Here is a 15,473-nt window from a genome sequence, read left to right as displayed (position 1 = left end):
GCTTTTTATGCAATATTAGGGTTTCTGTTCTTTAAATGAAGGCAGAGTTTTACATTTTTAGGTCCATAATGGCTCATTGTCATAGTTAAACCTGCATTTTCAGAGGACTTGCACTACATAAAATCAAGCGGGGCAGCTTTAGTGTTGAGTCTTTACCTGTCGTGTCTCCATTGATCACCGTGATCAGAACATCCTCCTCTGAGCTCTCAGCCCGTTGGCAGCTGTTACAGTCAGTGGAGGTAATAATGTTTGTGTTCAGAGATGGAGACTACAGCTGTCTTCACATCAGATCAAAGACGCTGCTCTTTCTAAAAACAACACTCGGCTGTCTTTCATGTGTCGGCCGGCTGCTGAGCTTCCATTCCTTCCTCTCCCTCTGTTCTCTGCCTTTGTGCGGCCTGATCAATAATCCGATCAATAGGCCGGAGCAGCAGCAGCCTCATCACCACCCCAGGCACGTCTACATACGACCAAACCCAGACAGGTGGTGATGCAGACCGGAGCCGTCACCTCGTCAGCCCCCGCAGCCCGCCGAGACGTTTCCGTTCCCACACTCTCCGTCTTCAGGTTTAATTCACCCTGACAGCTCCTCTGCACCACCTTTTATTTACTGAGACGTAAGGAACGCATATTTATGGCTGCTAATAAATTAAAAGAGCCGAAGTTTAAAGCTGTCGCTGATAAAAGCCTCTGAGACCGACACTAATAGAAATACCGGCTGCTGATTCTACTGATTGTCTACAGCTGGACTGGAGGTAAATCCTGTGAAACTGTGAAACCCGAAGAGCTAATCTCATTGATCTGTTTGGTCGAGTGTCTCAGGACGTTAAGGCTGAAGAGGAAGTATTGAAGGGATGTGAGTGTGTAAAAATGTACCGCAGTACTTCGGTTGTGTGTTCAGTGCTGCAAGAAACCGTGCGTATGTGATAATTTTTTCAGATTGTGTGAGTTAAAATTAGCGTGGTTGCATTTTTTATTCATGTTTTGGGGCCTCTTTGGCTAACACGGGTAGCTACTGCGCTATGTCATGGCAGAAAGTAGGACTTTTCCATCAGAACTTGATGTGTGTCATGTGTCAAGGTCTACTAATATCCTAGTTTATTGAGACTTTAGTGCATTAATATCCATTTCAATGAGAATTTTATGCCTGAATATGCAGTTTATTGAGACTTTTGTTTGTTAAAATCCAATTTTCGACAACTTTTGTGCGTTAGTATCCAGTTTATTGAGACTTTTGTTAGTTAAAATCTAGGTTATTGAGACTTTTGTGCATTGATGTTCAATTTATTGAGATTTTTGTTCGTTACAATCCACTCATATTCAAAAATGAATCTATTTATAGCTTCTTTTTATCTTTCTAAACACAAACAAAAGCAAAATTGTTACAGAAAGGAGGCTGATTCAGACCCAGAAAGGAGAAACCGACTGACTCAGTGAAGAAGAAAAACGCAGTACTTGGTCTGCAAAATGAAATAGATACCACAATTTTGGGTTTCTGTTTTTTAAATAACTGCGATATTGACGTTTAAAATGCTTCAGTCACAGAAAACACCTCACATGGATGAAGTTAGCTGGTTTCAGCCTGGGTAAATCTAATTAAAGAGCGGAGACTAGAAGCTTCTCTGTGCACAACATGCGAGGCGTTTAGGGAACATCTGTAAAATGTAGCGTCTCTGGATTAGCAGATATCCTCAGTTTATAGGAGTGATATCAGATTGGTGAGAAAATTAATCCATTTTAATGTTAAAATGGTTTAAATCAGACGTCTGCACAAAATGCATGTTTAGATTGTTTTCAAGGTGGAGCAGTGAAAAGTTGCGCTAATAAATGTGTTTTTACAGGTTAGAGCGAGCACCAGAGTCTGGTTGAAACTTCTGCTTAACAAAATAAACGTGCAAAGAGCTTCTTTGTTTTAGTAAAATCAAATATTAAGTTACTGTCAGTATTTTTTTTAGTTGTGTTTGTGAAGCGAGGTCATGCAAGCAGAACAACTCATCACAAAACCAGACTCATTAATGCCATGCCGCGTTGCTCCAAGTGGGAAAGTTTTGTACCCGACACAGATTTGTTAAAGTCGTTAAAAATGTGTTAAAATTTAGAACCTAATTTGTGTGATTCTCTACTAACTACGTTTTTTTTTTCTGAACTCTTTCAGGGCAGCTGAACGGCTCCACGACCTCATGAGTGTGGTTTGGGTAAGTAGACCTCTCTGTGTTCAGATGAATGGAACAAACACACTCAATGACACACAATGACACACACTAACACAATGACACAAACACACACAATGACACACAATGACACAAACACACACATGAGGATGCACAACTTACTATTGGAAGGAGCAGTTGGTTTATGCATGAACAAATGTTTCATGGGGAGAGATCCAGACACACACACACACACACACACACACACACACACACACACACTGAGAGTCACAAAGAGGCTGCTTTTGTCAGAGCAGCCAGCAGCTCGCCCTCCTCGGTTTCTTCTCTCTGAATACTAAACATCTCGCTGCTGTTATCCACGGCCAGGAAACCAAAGCTGCTCTTTGTGTGTGTGTGTGTGTGTGTGTGCTGTTGTTAGTGTGTGTGTGTGTGGTTCAAACAAATCACACACAACTGTTAGTTTCATCTATAAAAGTGTGTATAGAAGCGATATTTGTCGTGTTCGTGAGTAAAATGTGTTGTTGTGAACGATGGAAGTGTGTATCGGATGGCCACTTTAGCAGAGTTAGCAGAGTGTGTGTGTGTGTGTTTTATCCCTCAGGGCTTAATGTAATGTAGCAGTGTGTAACAAAACAGAACAGGCTGACTTGTTGCCAGCGACAAACAGCCTGTTTCCTCCGTGTTTGCGGCGTTTCGTCTCCAAATTGTTTCTCGCCTTTTCACAGTTTTTGTTTCTTCTTCTTCTGTTTCGCCCTTTGCTCACTTTTCTTCTTCTCTTCTTTTCAAACTTTGCCTCGCATATTTTAGTCACACAAGGCAGCAACCGTGCAAGTCTTTTTTAGTCACTGTTTACTTCCATTTTCAGCTGCTTTTCACTTTCATTTTCAACTGCAGTTTGCTTTCTTTTTTAGCTGCTTTCAGTCCCTGTCAGTTGCTGTTTACTTTCAATCTCAGTCACACTAGCTGCTGTTTTGCGCCGTGAAAATGCAGATTTTAGAGCCGCTAGGTTGTCCGACAAACTCCGCAAACACGAGTACAAGACGATGGCTGTGAGGAGAATTCAGGGATGTTTTTGTAGAATTATAGAAGGAGAAGATGCTTTAGCTGCCTCGTGTTTGTAAAGTGTCCACCGTGTCCATGTTGCACTTTAATATGCAGATCCAACTTTTGCACTTTAAGGAGTTTATTAGAAACGTGGATTACAGTAGGAGTTGAGCTACTGACTTGAATAATAATCAATCTTTTTGATTTACTTTTATAATGCTGGAGTTTACAGTTTGGCTCGAAAATAAAGTCGTTTTTGTTGGTTTGTAGAAAAATAATTATAATATGTCATTAGAATAATTATGCCGCTGATATGTGCAACATTGTGTTCCCACATCCAGAGAAATTTGGACAATCTGAACTCGTTTTTGGTTTATTTTTCTACTGATTTTTCTTAAATCTTTGCATTGCCGCCTTTGCTGCTGTAATAACACACATTTCCCGCTGTGGGATTAATAAAGGCTTTTTGTATCGTATCTAATTAACACGTGGACATCATCTCACAGTGTTTGCAAATTTAGTGATTTCTGCAAGTCTGCAATAATATTTGCATGTGTGCAGCTACAGCAGCAGTTGTGTGGATGTAGAGAATATATAGATGCTGATCCAACGTGTATAAATGAACCGGAGTCCTCCTTACGGACTAGAAAAATAACACAAAGTCAACAAGCACATCTGTGCCGCCTGCAGCTGTCCGAGGACACGCCCACACGGGGAGAATAATCAAGGCTTAATTCAGTCTCTTTTGATTCAGGATGCTAATATCTGGACGTTTCTGCATAAAACGTTCTTGTTGCTAGCCTCGTTAGTTTGGCTGTAAGCAGCTATGCAAATAAACTCGGTGGCGTTCGCTACATTTCAATGCAGTTCGCTGGAACGAATTAAAACAAACACAGACGCGCTGAATTTATAATTATCAGCAATAATTATCAGCAGTTATCGTCTTGTTTCCTCAAGACGCTTACAGTGTCGTGAAAAAGTATTTGCCCCCTTCTCAAATTGTTATTTTTTTGCATGTTTTCAGCCACTTTAATGTTTAAGATCGTCAAACAAATGTAAAACTCAGACAAAGCTAATCCAAGGAAACACAAAATGTGGTTTTTTTTTTTAATGATGATTTGATTTATTAAGGGCTACCTGGACATATTTAAAAGAAATAACTGCCCCCTCAGCCTAATAACTGGTTAGTCCACCCTCAGCAGCAACAACTGAAATCAAGTATTTTCTATAACTGGCAATGAGTCTTCCACGTCTCTGTGGAGATACGCTGCCCGGCCAAAAAAAGTCGCACATTCTAATATTTCGTTGGACCACCTTTAACTCTGAGAATGACACATTTGCCATGGCATCGTTTTGATAAGCTTCTGCAGTGTCACAGGATTTATTTCTGTCCAGCGTTGGATTCATTTTCTACCAAGATGTTTCATTGATGGCGGGAGAGTCGGACAAAGTCTTCTCCAGAACATCCCAAAGATCCTCAACGGGGCTGTGACTCTGTGGAGGTCAATCCATCTCATGCTCCCTGATCCACTCACTCACAATCCTGGCACCATCATCTTGGAATGTACCTGAGGCATCAGGGAAGAAAAACTCCATTGATGGAAAAACCTGCTAATTCAGTGTAGAGAGGGTCCTTGACTTATGTCGGAATTCTGATCCTACGGCGCAATCTAAGTCCATTTTCACCGTAAGTCAGAACTCACCCTCTCCTACACGTCCCCTGTGTATAACACGGTGGTCATAATCTAGGACACTAAAACGCTGTACAGTAAAAATAAACAGGCCACATGACCAACTAGTTCCATGAAACCAGTTCTGACGTAACAATGAAACACCGTAGGTCACAGACATCGTAAACCGAGGACTTCCTGTATTCAGGTGGTCAGCTGATCTCATTCTTTAGGAACATGACGTTGCTGAGCCTGACAAACCCCAGATCATAACCCTAACCCCCACATGCTGGTAGGCACTAGAAATGATGAGTGAATCACTTCATCTGCCTCTCTTCTTACCCTGATGCCCCCATCACTCTGGAGCAGGGCAAATCTGGACTTATCAGACCACATGATCATCTTCTATTGCTCCAGAGTCCAATATTCATGCTACTTAGCAAACTTTTTTTTTCTGATTAGCTTCACTGATCAGTGGTTTTCTTAAAGCTTGTTGAAGAAATTTCACTCTTAGCCTTTCGAAGTTTGCTATAGTGGAGCGTTTATTGGTATTCCGACTTACCAACACAGAGCATGAGGCTGTGGAGGTAAGCAGACCAAGAGCATTTTGAAGAGTCCACATTTTATAGGGATGGTAAGAAATGGGGCCGCATGTAAATACAAGGATGAGTAGTGGTTAATTTGCTTATGGTTGCTAATCAGTAACAGAGGGTAAGACAACAAAGAACAAAAGGTAACTGAACCAAGAGGTCTGACAGACAGTAACAAATAAATAATTGTGGATAACTGTGATAACCATAGGGAATGGAATGAAGGGATGACATTGGAAGGTATCTGTAGCTAAAGGTGTGCTATTTTCTTCATCACACTGCACAGCTGTTTAGTCCCAATCCTTAGAGTTCCCTTTGCATTGTGCTTGTAGAAATACTGTTACTTTGACTGATAAACAGCCGTGAGTTCTACTGTTGATTTCCTACAATCATGTAAGAGTTTGTTCCTCATAGTTGATGGTTCTCCGCTGTCCTTCAGGTTCTAATAATGCGTTGGACGGTTCTTAACCTGATTGTAGTAGTTTCAGAAATCTCCTTAGTTTTTGCTTGATGCCAATAATTTGACCCTTCTGAGACAGATCGACGTCCTTTCCACGACCACAGGATATGTCTTCCAACATGTTTAAGAAATGAGAAGCTCCTCACTGCATCAGCTAGGGTTTAATAAGTTGTTGCTGCTGAAACGTATTCATCCAATTAACATATTTGCTTAGTTAAATCCAAGCAGCGACTTTTTGTTGTACAGTGAACCCTCGCTATAACGCGGTTCACCTTTCACAGCTTCGCTGTTTCACGGATTTTTTCAGTGCAGTTTTTTTATGTTTTTTTTAAACAGTTCATTGTGTTCTGCATCCTGATTGGCTAAGGGACTGACCAACGTGAACAGTCTCCGCGCCTCGCTGCCTGCTGTGGAGCGCTGGATCATTTCTCTCCTTGGTCTCCATGTAGTGAGATACCCTGAAAGATGGAGCCGACAGGGCAGCCTTATTCTTTTCCCCCGCCGTCAACCGGACAGTGGACGTGGTCCCCAGCCGTCTCTGGCCGCGCTCCCCAGGAGAAGAGCACAGGCGCGAGCCTTCCCCACCCGCGACTGCTCCGATTGATTCAGCCGGCCCGCTCTCTGAGGCAAGAGTACCGCTGCGGCGTCCACCTGGCTGCAGCTGCAGCGCTCCCCCAAGTGCAGTATTATATAATAACTGTAAAAAAAAATAAAGCTGACTACTTCACGGATTTCGCCTATCGCGGGTTCTTTTTGGAACGTAACCCCCGTGATAAATGAGGGTTCACTGTATGTTTCCTGAAGAAGGTTTTTCTAATCATTGTTTAACCTTTTATTAACCTTTTATTAACCTTCAATCCCGTCATTTTTCCATCTTCCATCTCTTTGTTTTCCATCTTCCACACCTGGTTTCATCTGTTTCTCCTCCTGATTTAACCGGACCGCTGCCCTTTTCATGCTAAAACCTGCTAACCTCCTGCTCCTCTCTGACATTTACCGCTGACAGTGACTGGTCCCAGTTCAGGTAATGAACTGGGTTACATAATCTAATGGCGTACAGGCTCATTATCTCTTCTTCCTGTCTCTGCATTGTTGCACAAAGTGATGATTTTCATGCCTCCGCCTCTTCGTTAACACTTTATTTTTCCCGTGTTATTGCTCTGAATTACCTCTCGCTGTGACATCTGATGTGGGTTTGATTGTGCGTCACGGTAAATTAAATTTCTGCCGCTGCCGTTTCATCAGCCTCATAAATGTAGAATAGATGTAAACTCAGAAGCCCTGTAAGATTAAAAATGTCTCCTCGGTGTTATTTTCCGTCGCTCTCTGCTGTGTGTTTTATTCAGCACGTCACAGATTATATTTTGTGTTTTATTAAACCTCAGCTCTCAGGTTTTCTCCTCTTGTATATTTTAAAATTCATGGCCCGTGACTGTTGCATTTCATGCTGGAATAATTCAAAGTTGTTTCTTCAGAGCTTCAAACTTTTGCCATTTCTTTTTATCTTTTGAGGAAAATGAAGTCGGAAAAATAAGGCGTGGATCTTCTCATGAACTCCTCTCAGGTGGATTTGCTCTAAACCGTGATGAGTTTAAGAGAATAATTATGATCCATTTTTCATTTTTTACGTTTTTCATTTAATTAATATCAAAAAATGAGTTTACAAAAACCAGCATAAGAAGTGAACATGCAACCTCATAAAGACGATTTTCTGATCTTTGTGTTCCAAATCAGTCCTGTGAGGAGACAGTGACTGTTTACTTTGGATGACAGTCACTCATTTTATTCTTTTTTTGGTTGTTGTTTACTTTTGTTTCTGGTGTTGTTTGTGTATTCTTTTATCTGCCATCTTCGGTCACTGTTTACTTTTGTTTTCGCTGTTTAGAGTAGTTTTTGTCGCCGTTTACTTTTGATTTGGTTGCTATTTTTAGTCTTCTTTGGTAGCTGTTTGCTCTCGATTGCACTCACGCTTTTCGATCATTTTTAGTCACTGTTTACTTTCGTTTTCGGTCGCTGTTTATTCTCATTTTCGGTCGCTGTTTACTTTCGATTTACATCGCTGTTTTCAGTCCTTTTCAGTTTCTGTTTGCTTTTATCTTCAGTCACTGTTTATTTTTATTTGTATGGTACTAGTTCCTTTTTAGTCACTGTTTTTCTTCACTGTCAGTTGCTGTTTACCATAATTTTCAGTCGCTGTTTTTTTTCCATCACTGTTTTCATTCCTTCTTAGTCCCAGCTTACTGTCAGTTTTCTCCTTGTAGTCGCTGTTTATTTTTATTTGTATGGTACTAGTTCCTTTTTAGTCACTGTTTTTCTTCACTGTCAGTTGCTGTTTACCATAATTTTCAGTCGCTGTTTTTTTTTTTTCCATCACTGTTTTCATTCCTTCTTAGTCCCAGCTTACTGTCAGTTTTCTCCTTGTTGTCGCTGTTTATTTTTATTTGTATGGTACTAGTTCCTTTTTAGTCACTGTTTTTCTTCACTGTCAATTGCAGTTTACCATCATGTTCAGTTGCTGTTTCTTTTGTTTGTTTTTCATCACTGTTTTCAATCCTTCTTAGTCCCAGCTTACCTTCTCTTTGTAGTCGCTGTTTTGTTTCTTTCTTTGCTTTTTTCAGTCGCTGTTTATTTTTATTTTTTGTTGCTGTTTCAGACCTTTTCAGTCGTTGTTTGCTTTTGTTTACGCACAGAAACAGTTAAATTTAGGCAGTTAAAATTGAAATCCTGCTCACCAAATAGCTATTACACTTTTTCTTTCTTCTTCTGTGAGACTGAGTTGAGTCATATCTTTTCATTTCTGACAGACCGGCCTCTCCACCAGGTGAAACCTCCAGTGTGTTGCCTTGTTTTATCTATTCCCAGCGTTTTTATTTCCGTTTCTGAACTGACCTGCTCGGTCTTCCTCCACACACTTCCCTTTAATCGCCCGGCTTTGTTTGCCAGAGGCCTTCACGTTTCCCTTGGCGGCCCTCGCTCTGTTTGTTGAATACAAATCGGCCGCCCGGAGGGATTTTAAACCCGTAACCTCGTTACCACCTGGGACGGAATAATATCTGCTTTTTATTCCCGCTTCTCGACCTGAGCGTTATCACCGCATAATTCAAACCATTGCATCTCCTGAGCGGCTCAGACTGATGCACACCGCTGGCTCTGGGTTGCCGGGTAGAAAATGATTGAAGGATAATCGATATTTGCCCATTAGAAGCAGCGAGCATCACTCCTATGTGTGACAAAGACATGAAATCAATGCGCCCAGCCGCAGTTTATGGCGTGTTCGTCACAGCTACTGGTTTTTAATATCGGTTTCAGCTACATTTTTATGGCCAATAAGACGACACAACGAAACTCCACTCACAAAGAAGTGCTTAATAGTTTAAAATACCTCTAATCTGTAAAACGTTGGGATGTTCCTAGCAGCTAATTTCACCTTTAAATAAACAGAAAATTAAATTTAGACCAGCCAATTAGTCTAAAAGCAAGAAAATGTTTAATTTCAGCAATCTTTAAGCGTCTTCTCAGCTTAATGTTCTCATTACCGTCCAGGTGTGGTCACACTTCACACCCGTCAAAAGGTCAGTCTATTCCTCTCACAGCCTGCATACAACCTTATTCTCCTTCTCTAGGTCAAAATACTCCCTAAATGTGCTGCTTTTACTGAATGTAATCTTTCAACCTTGCTGGCCTTGAACCCTCTAAACACCAACATCCACCAGTAAGATGTTATTGTTAAATACCTGACGCATTTAAAAACAGAAAAATTCAGTCAGATTTTCATCTTCTGTTGTTCTTGAACTATTTGTGACTTTTGGTTCCATCTGGAAAAATGCCAGAAACGTACATTATAAATGTGATATTTAATAAAAATTACTCCAAAACTACCAGAGCATGTAAAAATTGTAGTAACTCTAAACCACGACTGATTCAGCTGTGATCAGTCGTCAAAAGTTTAGAATATTTTCAGCTGAACTGAAGGCAGTGTTTCCACAGTGCGACAGGAGACGAGTGTGGAGGCAAAATAGAGAGACTGAGAGGAAAATCAAACCTACTGGATCATTGAAATAAAAGCAGCATGGCTCAGAAACAGTGAACAGAGGAGCAAGCTGTTGGAAGATACGTCCAGCATGGTGAAACGCCAAAACTAGACTCAAAACTGGCCTAAAAGTTGTTCAAAAATCTTCAGTTTGAGTAATTTTAAAAAGGGTTCAACTGATTTGGGGTAGTTTCCGTGTGATTCTTCAGTCTTTTGGACATTTTTGGTTACTTTGGTTGTGTTTCAGGGTATTTTGGACATATTTTTGAGTAATTGTTGTCCTTAATGCAACAATTAGTCAAAAATATATGTCTTAATTTGACTTCTCAAATTATTTTAGACAACTTCAGACTGAGTGGACAATAACACACACTGGATGAATACAATAAATGCAGCATGGCTCAGAAACAGTGAACAGAGGATCAAACTGTTGAAGATACATTCAGCATGGTGAAACATCTTTCTACTGATGACGAGCAGAGACTCAGAACTGGATCAAAAATTGTTTAAAGTGGCTCAAATTGTCCAGAATAACTCAAAAAATGTCATTTCAAAACACATTTTAAAGTAGTTTTAACTAATTTTGGAGAGTTTTTGTGATTTTGGTTAATTCAGGAGCCATTCTGTGCATTCGTTCTTACTTTAAATAAGTTTGAAAACATTTTGACTAAAAATAATAAAACATACTGAGTCAATAAAATAAATACAACATGGCTCAGAAACAGTGAACAGAGCAGCAAGTGGTTGGCGATACATCCAGCATGGTGAAACATCTTTCTACTGATGATGAGCAGAGACTCAGAACTGGACTCAAAATTCTTCAAAATGACTCCAAAGTTGTCATTTTAAAACTCATCTTGAGTCATTTAAAACTAGTTTCTTTTAGATTTTTGAGTCTTTTGGACATTGAGTTTTAAGTTTGCCAGTTTAGCCGAGAAGTCACTGAATTTATTTTGTGTCGTAACTGTTGTACTTTTGTCAATTTGATGTTGCTGAAATATCACACTGGTTAATTATTTAGATTCTTAAAGTAATTTCTAGCTGATAAATGGTGTAATTTTTGCCATTTTTAAATATGTAACATGACTTAGCTGAGTAGTGATTCCATTAATGCTGTGAGGGGAGACCTGTTTAATTGTGCTGATGGGATCATGTTCTGAATGCTGGTTGGAGTTCTGGAACAAAGTTTGGTTGGAGAAGTTCTCAGCTGTAACTCAGTAACTCAGTTAGCTCTATATTGGGTTTGTGACCCTCTGAGGATTATTTGATCTGGTTTATTGACTCCCAGCGGTTATTTATGAGCAGCAGGATGTGACAGGTGTGTGACATGAGCGGCGTTGTGTCCATTAATAAGGTTGTGTGTTTCTGCCCGGATACAGCGTGGATGGAGGAAGGCGTCGGGGGTAATTTGGTTTTCTGACAGGATACCAAAGGGGAGCTGGAGATGTTTGAGGAGACACAGTGATCCATAACGAGGATGTAATTGGCGATGACTTGAAGAGCGTCGTCTTCTTTGCACACACACACCACCTCGTTGTTGAAATATGTGTGGCTTCCTCTTGGTTAACACGAGCTCATAAGGTCAGGAAGGAGCACCGACAGAGGGAAATGTTTGCCTTCATCACCACTTAGCCCGCTGACCTCCACAAAAACACACTCTGTGGTTAGCATGAGGGTTCTGGATCCAAACAATTAGTGTCAGAACTGTTTGTGTCAGACTCCCAGAGCAGAAATCCTGGACTCTAAGTGTCCGTCTCCCATAATTAATGTCTCCATGGATGTTTTAATAAAAGGAATATATCTTCTCCCAGTCGGCTGACAGTATGATGTAGTAGAAAATGTTTTTATTCTCAAAGAGCCACAAGGTGGATGTTTAGGAATCAGTCCAGCTCTGTTATTTAGGATCATTGTTTTCAGACTTTCGCTCATTGTTTGGACTAAAAATAGTGAAAAATTACTCTAAAACCGTCATTTTAAAATGCATATCGAGTAATTTTAAACTAGTTTCAACCAATTTTGCAGAGTTTTTATGTGATTTTGGTCGATTCTTCAGTCTTTTGGGCATTTCTGGTTACTCTGGTTGAGTTTCAAATTATTTAGGATCATTTATTTTACAAATTTTTTAAAGGAAATATTTCCTAGTGTGTTCACCTGTGCTGTAAAAAATGGTTGCACATGCTAGAAATGTTTTTGCTACTTTGTTTTCTCCTATCTAGTGTAAACAATGTTTGCAATTTAGCTGAAAAATTTCTGATTTTTTTCGTTATGTGAATGTTGGTCGCTGCTACGTCACTGTTGGCATCATTGTTTTTGTTGGATATGTCATAATTTTTTGCTTTTTATAGAATCTGATTGGAACAAATAGTGTATTTTGTCTTTTTTTTAAAGTGGTGTGTAGAATGAGGTGATGTTGGTGAAATATCACATTTCTACGCTGAGATTTGGTTGATTCTTTTGTATTTTAACTGTGCAGATACACAAAATAAATGGATTTCTGAGACGTTAACGGTCAGAAATCCAGCAGAATTGAGATTAAGAAAGCAGTTCTGCTCAGAGCTCTGGCCAAAACTATACAGGGGATCAAATCAAAGCTTAACCCTGCTGTTGTCCTCATTTACGGCCACCACAGTTGAACACTTTTTCACATTTAAATCCAATTTATCCAAGAATTATGATGACATAATTCCATTAGTATGTCACCAGAATCATCTGCATCGAGCTGAAACCCAGTTAATTTTACTGCTTTAAACCCTCGACCTGCAAATAAACCCTTAAGTGAGATCTCAGCGCTGATGTTCTGGTGGTTTTTATTTTATTTAGCGTGTTTTATTTGGAGCCGCTTGCTGCTCAGAATAACCTCAGAATAACTTTGAATATTTCTTTATTTTGCAGATTCACATTATGCAGAACCACTAAATGGGTCAGACGTTTTATTACAAGTGTGTGTGTGTGTGTGTGTGTGTGTGTGTGTGTGTGTGTGTGTGTGTGTGTGTGAGAGCTGAGAAACACCATTTTTTAAAAAGTTACCAACCAATAAGCAGGACACTCTGGTGTTAATGCCCTTAAAAATTGGTTTTACCTCAAGCTGAGATGATCTTTAATGAGGCCAGACACACACACACACACACACACACACACACACACACACACACACACACACACACACACACACACACACACACACACACACACACACACATACACATACCCAGATGGATTATGGGATGGCGTTTCGAAGCTTCATGCTTCATGAGATCTGTGAATGTATTACAGCCAGTCATGCCTGCTTTAATCTAAATGAATGTTGCTCTGATGGAGGCTGGAGCAGCTCGTTCCTGTCATCTTTCTGCTCTTATCCTCGCTGTGTTGCTTCTTATTGTAAGCAGCGACATTGTGTCACATAAAAATGTGAATTATTTGTCTGAAAAACGGGAAAAAAATCTAATAGAGCCGCCCTGAAGGTGTCAGAACAAAACAGTTTGGTGTTTTCTTGAGTGAGAATTAATAAGTTCATGACTGAAAATGAATCTGTGATGTTTCCCTTGAGATTAATAAAGTATCTATCATCCATCCATCTATCCATCCATCCATCCATCATCCATCCATCTATCCATCCATCCATCCATCATCCATCTATCATCCATCCATCCATCCATCATCCATCCATCCATTCATCCATCTATCCATCCATCATCCATCCATCCATCCGTCATCCATCTATCATCCATCCATCCATCCATCATCCATCTATCATCCATCTATCCATCCATCTATCATCCATCCATCCATCCATCCATCCATCCATCCATCCATCCATCCATCCATCCATCTATCTATCTATCTATCTATCTATCTATCTATCTATCTATCTATCTATCTATCCATCCATCCATCCATCCATCCATCCATCCATCCATCCATCCATCCATCCATCCATCCATCCATCCATCCATCCATCCATCCATCCATCCATCCATCCATCCATCCATCCATCCATCCATCCATCCATCCATCCATCCATCCATCCATCCATCCATCCATCCATCCATCCATCCATCCATCCATCCATCCATCCATCCATCCATCCATCTATCTATCTATCTATCTATCTATCTATCTATCTATCTATCTATCTATCTATCTATCTATCTATCTATCTATCTATCTATCTATCTATCTATCTATCTATCTATCTATCTATCTATCTATCTATCTATCTATCTATCTATCTATCTATCTATCTATCTATCTATCCATCCATCCATCCATCTATCATCCATCTATCATCCATCTATCATCCATCCATCCATCCATCCATCCATCCATCCATCCATCCATCAATCCATCCATCCATCCATCCATCTATCCATCCATCCATCCATCCATCCATCCATCCATCATCCATCCATCCATCATCCATCCATCCATCTATCATCCATCCATCATCCATCCATCCATCCATCCATCCATCATCCATCCATCTATCCATCCATCCATCCATCCATCCATCCATCCATCCATCATCCATCTATCATCCATCCATCCATCCATCCATCCATCCATCCATCTATCTATCCATCTATCTATCTATCTATCTATCTATCTATCTATCTATCTATCCATCCATCCATCCATCCATCCATCCATCCATCCATCCATCCATCCATCCATCCATCCATCCATCCATCCATCCATCCATCCATCCATCCATCCATCTATCATCCATCTATCATCCATCCATCCATCCATCAATCCATCCATCCATCCATCTATCCATCCATCCATCCATCCATCCATCCATCCATCATCCATCCATCCATCATCCATCCATCATCCATCCATCCATCCATCCATCAAAAAACAAGTTAAAAAAACTGTGGAATGCTGTAAAAAATAACAGCCAACATCTGTAAAATAGATTTTATTTTACTAGTTATTGTTTGTAATTGAACAGAACAGAGAAGACGTGTAAAATAACAATAAATTTCCCTAAAAACTACAGCAAATAAACATGTTTTCTTTTACGGTTTGTGTACTTGACGTGCAGATGAAAAAGCTTCTTCCTCAGCAGGTAAATCTAATAAGTGTTGCAGGGAAACATGGTGATCCTGAAGTGCTTTATCAGGAATTATTGTCTGTGTGGATTAATAAAGGAGCAGAGAGAAAACACAGGAAGTTCAGGAGGGAAGGAGAAGTGGAGGAGCAGCAGAAATATGAGGAAGCTGAGATGCTGTGTCAGATGATCAACAAAGTCTGAGTTCATTTTGTTCTCGAATCACGCTGGAAGCAAAACTGTTGAAAATGAAGCTATTCCAGATTAAATGTGAGCCTCTAAAGTCCTTGTAAATCTTATTTTTGTCGCAGTATTTAGGTCTTTGTTAAAACTCATCCATCTCAGACACAAACTTGTCAGATCTGGAGGGAAATTGGAGAACGAGAGCAAAACATCTGCTCAAGCTGCACATCTGGAGCCTGTCAGTGACCGTCCTCATGTTAATCCATCCGTAG

General features: G+C 40.1%; 1 protein-coding gene across 2 annotated transcripts in view; it reads left to right on the top strand.

Annotated features, from left to right (window-relative positions):
* Nucleotides 1–15,473, top strand: part of LOC110963639 (sodium/calcium exchanger 2-like) — a 219,388-nt gene that overhangs the window by 88,509 nt on the left and 115,406 nt on the right. For both annotated transcript variants that reach the window (XM_051958171.1, XM_051958170.1), the window contains exon 2: nt 2,156–2,195. The gene's annotated coding sequence lies outside the window, so the exon portion shown is untranslated. The remainder of the gene's footprint in view (nt 1–2,155; nt 2,196–15,473) is intronic.

The sequence above is a fragment of the Acanthochromis polyacanthus genome, chromosome 13 (genome assembly GCF_021347895.1).
Source record: "Acanthochromis polyacanthus isolate Apoly-LR-REF ecotype Palm Island chromosome 13, KAUST_Apoly_ChrSc, whole genome shotgun sequence".
NCBI lineage: Eukaryota > Metazoa > Chordata > Actinopteri > Pomacentridae > Acanthochromis > Acanthochromis polyacanthus.
This window is presented reverse-complemented; position numbering and strand designations above follow the sequence as displayed.